The sequence below is a fragment of the Blastomyces gilchristii genome (genome assembly GCF_000003855.2).
Source record: "Blastomyces gilchristii SLH14081 genomic scaffold supercont1.10, whole genome shotgun sequence".
Classification (NCBI taxonomy): domain Eukaryota; kingdom Fungi; phylum Ascomycota; class Eurotiomycetes; order Onygenales; family Ajellomycetaceae; genus Blastomyces; species Blastomyces gilchristii.
This window is the reverse complement of record NW_003101673.1, coordinates 1,060,855-1,067,608: the sequence shown is the minus strand read 5'-3', so window position 1 is coordinate 1,067,608 and position 6,754 is coordinate 1,060,855.

Here is a 6,754-nt window from a genome sequence, read left to right as displayed (position 1 = left end):
TGTTTGAAAATATTATCAGATATTTACAATACTGATTCACATACTTTTATTCATGAATAAAACTTCTGTTTCATATAGTTCTTTAATTATTCATTAATATATTAATCTTGATTAATTAGAAAATCAATAACATCTTCATCTACACTCAGTTTCATAAGCATTTTCAATCTTTATGATGAGTAGAGAGTGAGATTAGAAGTATTAAAATATATAGAAGTATTTAAGTATTTCTTCAGTATTTATATTATATTTATATTTAATTCTGTCAGTGTTGAAATTGTCTGTGCAGAGATTTCTTATTGAGATAATTATTAAATATTCTTGTATTAATGTTACTAAGTGGCATGCATATCAGCTATTTATTATTATTATAATTTCAAGATTCTGTGACAGCGCTCTATTATGAACTTGCTCAATTTTTTGAATAAGAACCTGCTGATAGATTCATCAAAAAGTCCTTGATCATATGAGCATTTTGACCCCATCGCCGACCGCATACCCCGTGTGGTGGTGGAGTTATCCAGTCAAATGTGAACCAGATGTTGTTCAAAACTCCTGTGTGGGATTATCCCCTGTTCACCCCTATCACATCACAACCCCAGGCCAAATTGCCATACAAATTATAAGATGAGGAGACCTAGCCATATGTGCTAATCTTCTTGATTTTGGAAGATCCCTGATCTATAATTGTGAAGATATCTGAGAAGCAACTTCTGCGAAAACCCTGTCTATCTTTAATGTTTCAAAACATCAACACCAAGTCCCACCCACGTACCGCCCTTCTCAATCTGGCCCATCTCCGGCAGAAAAATACAAAAAGATACCTCGGCAACTCCGCGAAGACTCTGTCTATCTTTGGTGTATCAAGACATCAACACCAAGTCTCACCCTCGTACCGCCTCTTTCAATCTGGCTCATCCCCAGCAGAAAAATACAAAAAGATACCTCAGCAACTGTATTCAATACATAATCAGCAGACATGACAAGTATAAAATCAGTATATCTCAAGGTCTGACTGAGCCTTTGATCCCTGCACAGTGAGATATATTAAATCTAGTTTTAATATCTCAATATTCAATAGATTCTGCAAGAGATTGAGAACAGTAATACTAGATTTCTATTGAATTTAAGAATTAACTCTATATTAATATAATCATTGACAAAGTCTTCTATTTTGAGATATAAATAACCAGTTCCTCTACATCCTGCTGATAATATTTATATTATTATATAGAAACAGGGTTATATTCTCTATAATATCAAGACTCTGAAGAGGGAAAGTCTTGATAGAGAGTATATAGTAGTATATATCTTAGCAGTTTCTATCTTATTCTTCTGCAGCAGTTAATGCAAAAAAAAAAAAGATCTTAGAATTAGTTTTTTACTTCTCTTGAAAAAGTAAGATGTTGTTCTCTGAGTTTTATATAATATTCTTATAAAGAATTAAAAACAGACAGTATATTACTCAATCACTTCATCATGAACTTGCTCAATTTTTTAAATAAGAACCCGCTGATAGATTCATTGAAAAGCTCTCAATCATACAAGCATTTTGACCCCATCACTGACTGCATACTCTGTGTGATGATGGAGTTATTCAGCCAAACATGAACCAGATGTTGTTCAAAACTTCTGTGTGAGATTATCCCTCATTCTTCTCTACCACACCACAACCCCGGGCCAAATTGCCATACAAATTGTATTGTGAAGAGACCTAGTCATATGCATCAATCTTCTTAATTTTGAAAGATCTCTGATCTGTAATTGTGAAGATATCTGAGAAGTGATCTCTGTGAAAACCCTGTTCATCTTTGATGTTTTAAAACATCAATGTCAAGTCTCACTCTTGTATCACCCTTCTCAACCTGGCTCATTCTCAGCAGAAAAATTCAAAAAGATATCTCAGCAATAATATCAAGTATATAATCAATGAACAGTTCTGAAGTACAATTTTCATAAATACTCTGTCTATCTTCAGTGTATCTAGACATTAACACTAAGTCTTATTCTTGTATCATCTCTCTCAATCCGACTCATCTCTAATAGAATAATACAAAAAGATACCTTGGTAACAGTATTCAATACATAATCAGCAGACAATGAGTCAACAGAACAAGTCAACAGCATGTTAACAACTATAAATTCAGTATATCTCAAGATCTGACTGAGCCTTTGATCCCTGCACAGTGAGATATATTAAATCTAGTTTTAATATCTCAATATTCAATAGATTCTGCAAGAGATTGAGAACAGCAACACTAGATTTCTATTGAATTTAAGAATTAACTCTATATTGATATAATCATTAACAAAGTCATTTATTTTAAGATATAAATAATCAGTTCCTCTACCTCTCACTGACAATATTTATATTATTATATAGAAACAGACTTATATTCTCTATAATATCAAGACTCTGAAGAGGGAAAGTCTTGATAAAGAGTATACAGTAGTGCATATCTTAGCAGTCTTTATCTCATTCTTCTGTAGTAGTTAATGTAAAAAAAAGATCTTAGAAATAGTTTTTTACTTCTCTTGAAAAAGTAAGATGTTTTTCTCTGAGTTTTACATAATATTCTTACAAAGAATTAAAAACAGAGTTGTTTTCTGTTATAATTTCACATTCTTTTAAGTAAGAATTACTTTTTCAGTGACTGAAAAGCTTTTATTAATACTTAATTCTTTTTTACACTCTTTATTAACTGATTTGAGTTGAACACTTATTGTGTGAGAAGAATTGAATGATTTAGAATAAAATTGAATAGTTTTAATCAATTTCTCTGTAAAAAATTGATTTATTTTTTATCAGTTTTTCTCTCAAAAACTGTCATATCATCTGATTTATTATTAATTGATATCATACTTTTTCTCACTATATCTCAAGAAAGAGATTGTAAAGATTTTATTAATTTATTTTAAAAATCAATTTTAGTTTATTAGATGCTCTTCAAAAATCTAACCTAGTTACTGAACTAGTGTGAAAAAAATCAGGTATTTTATATATAAAAGTCTTTTATTCTTCTTTTGAAACAGTCTGACCAACTTTTCAATGAAAAACAGACTTAGAAATCTCTTAATTGAAACAGTCTGACTAACTTTTCAATTCAAAAGAGTTTAATAAATATCTCAATTAAATCAGTCTGATCAACTTTTCATTGAGTAAGAACAATGAGTTCAAAAATACACTCAGTTGATGTGAAAAAAGATGCTTTCTCAAATGTTATTCCTGAGATTGAAATTCTGAAGAGAAGAAAGAAGAAAGAAATAGAGAAATAATAAGTTCTTGAAATACAGAAACATGAAAAAGCAAGTAAGATTCTTGAAAAGCAGTGTCTGAGTGAGATGAATGAAGAAGTTCTGTTAATTCTTCATACTCAGACTAAATAACTACAGAAAGTGATCAAGTTCAAACTTGGAATTTCAAACACAGTTCTAACAATATTGAAAATTTCTAGTATAATTACTAACTTTTCAGTTTACTTTGCTTCTTCTTCTTCTTCTTCTTCTTCTTCTTTAAATTAGTAGAAAATATATACTCAAGCAGTTGAATCTGCTATCTCTAAATCTGCTATCTCTAAATCTGCTATCTCAAAATCTGCTTAAAATTCTGAGAAAACTGAGAAGAATACTACTCATACTTCTATTGATAGAAAAGTGAAGAAAAAAATGTAAAAAGAGAAAAATCTTCAAATCTTCAGAAATAGAAGACTTATTCTCAAAGTCTTAAATCAGAATATCTTACAGAGAAACAAGCTAAACTCAAATCTCATTTTTAGAATTAGAAATGAAATTAATCAGCAGTTCTTTTCTCAGTTAATAACTAATATTAAAGTTTTTAAACTAGTTATAGCTTCAATTGAGTCATTCTTCTTTGAAAACTTCATTATTCTGACTACAATGTCTGAATTCAGTACAGAATTTCTTATTCAGAATGAGAATCTCTGAAAATCAGCAGTAGAATCTTTGTTAAACATAATAATTCTATCTAAGAGAGATGAAAAGTGAGATAAATTCATTCTTTATAATATTTCAGTTGAAATTTTTGACTGTGAAGAAGAAATACTACTTCTCAAAAATGAATTAAAAGAATACAACTCTATTTAACTGAGAAAAGAGTCTGTATGACTAAATTCAATTGAGTTCAGACAAAGGAGAAGAAATACCTCTATTCTAGTATATACAAAGATACTTAAACAGTCAAAGATCTCTGAAGTAAGAGTAACAGATTTGAAATGAGAGTTCATAAATACAAAGACTCAAGAATGAATCTCAAAGCTTAAATACAGTGTTCAAACTGTCAAAGATATAAACACTTTGTAATCTCTTATTTTAGAGACTTAAAATATGCATTCTATACTAGAGATCATAAAACTAGTGAGTATAAATATGAAACATGCTTAAAAAGAGATGAAATATATCAATACACTCTACTTAAATACTCTAATTGCAAAGAAAAACATGCATCTAGCTCAAAAGAATGTATATTTACTTCAAGAACTCAAAAGAACTGAAGAAAAGATGAAGCTTAAAGTAAATCTAGAACTGAAGAGAATAGTCAAGCCAGTAAATCTACAACTGCAAGCTTAAAAAGAAGAAACTCTTAACTATTTAAATCTTCAAACTTCAATTCTTCAGCTAAATGTAAACAGAATTTGAATTCTCAAACTTCTGTTAAGATTAAAGAATTGAGAAATGACTCTGATAATAAACTAGATATAATGCCAGCGTGACTCAGTTGATAAGACTAGTAATCAAGACCGTATACATTAGAGGTGTGTGGGTTTGAATCTCACTGCTGGCATCTGTCACTTCTTACCCATGAAAGCCCTCATGTAATAGAGGCTGAGTCTAATTAGTAAGACTTGATATGAGATAGAACTCTCTACTGTAAGTTAAGTCACTAGTTGAGTGAGATTCTGTGAACACTCATCAGAGTCAGCATGAGATGTCAATGTCTTACTATTCTACTATGCATTCATCAAGGTTCTAACAATATAGAGTCAAGTCTAATATAGTGATTATACACTACTTAAGCAAGTCTCTAACTAGAGCTGTCATTGAAGCCTAGCTCTCTCTTAAATACAGAGAATAATTTTGAAAATCATCTGACTAGCAGATCTAGATGTGTATCTAGACTCTAGATAGAGCACTCTGATAGACTAGAGTCTGCAAGCTCACTGTCAAGCTCTAATACTAGCAGAGAGAACTGCAGTTATCAACTCTATGATTAGTCTGTAACATAAGATGAGATCACAACAGCTAATTGATAGATCAATGAATATCTAATGAGACTGAGATCAGCAACTGAAAACTTGATGTGTACATTATCAAGTGATCAATGACAGTTACTAATTAATATCTCTGGAAATTAGTGGCTGGTCTGAGAGGATGAACACAGTGATTAATTAATTATAGAGAGTTAAATATAATTAGCTTAAAATGCATTCTGCAGGTGACTAGCACCTGTAGTCTTTATTAGAGCAGATATCAATCAAATTCAATTTAATATAAATAAAACTGAGTTAATTCATTTCTTTTCTAGATTCAATGAGAAAGAACTATCTCTAACTCTTTTAAATAGAGAGATTAAACTCAGTTTAAATGTCAAATGATTAGAAGTATGATTAAACTCTAAGTTAAGTTTTAAATATTATATTCAATAAAGAACTGTCAAGACAGAAAGACTATTGAATAACATAATCAGACTATTAAATACAGAGAGAGATCTATTCTTCCAGGCTATAAGATAGTTATATATAGTTTGTATTATCTCAGTAGCTGATTATGAAGTTCAAGTTTGATAGAATAATTAAGAGAATTTCACTGAACTATTTTAAAGTCTGTAAAACAGAGCTTTGAGAAGAATTCTAAGAGTATTCAAATCATCTTCTATTAAAGCAATGAAAATTGAAGCTTCAATTCCTTCTTCTACTATTAGATTTGTAAAGACCTATGTAAACTATGCTCTGAGAGTTATAAAGATGAGCTTAAATTATATAATTAGAGAAAGAGTCTCTTCTTCATTTCTATTAATTAACTCTGAAAATGAACTGAATTGAAATAGATTTCTTGATTGAAATGAAAATAATTCTTCAAAGAAAATGTCTTCTCAACTGTACAGACTATACTCACTGATTAAAAATCAATTTTTTTCTTCAAATATTGAAAAAGTTGATCATGAGAAGATATCTCTCTGAAGAGAAAAGCTTGAATCTCTTATAGACTTATAAATAAGTAAACTATCTAAGAAGAAAGAATATGAACAGCATTTGAAGAGAATTTCTACAATCAATATAGAAGACTCTATTCTGATTTATTCAGATAACTTTAAAAATGAGAATTTGAATAGATTAGACACAGACATTGCTTATACTGAAGATAATATCAATTTTATCTCAGATTTCTGAAATTTAGACTGTGAATCTGAAGTCTTTGATACTGAACTATTTACAATAGTGAAAGCTTTCAAACTCATTAAAATAAAATCTTATAAAAGAGAAAATAGTTTGAAAGAGACATGAATATTCTCTGATAGTCAAGCTGCTTTAAAAAGCCTTAGAAATAGTTAGATTTATAGTGATTAAATGAATCTTGAACTGATTTTAAACTCCATTTTGAAAATTCAAAAGAGAAGAATATCAAAGCTAATAATTCATCTACACTGAGTAGACTGGCCGCCGGGATCATGAATTTCATGTTTGGTCTCATTTGGTCTGATTCTATACATTTCTTGGCGTGAATCCCGCTGGGACTG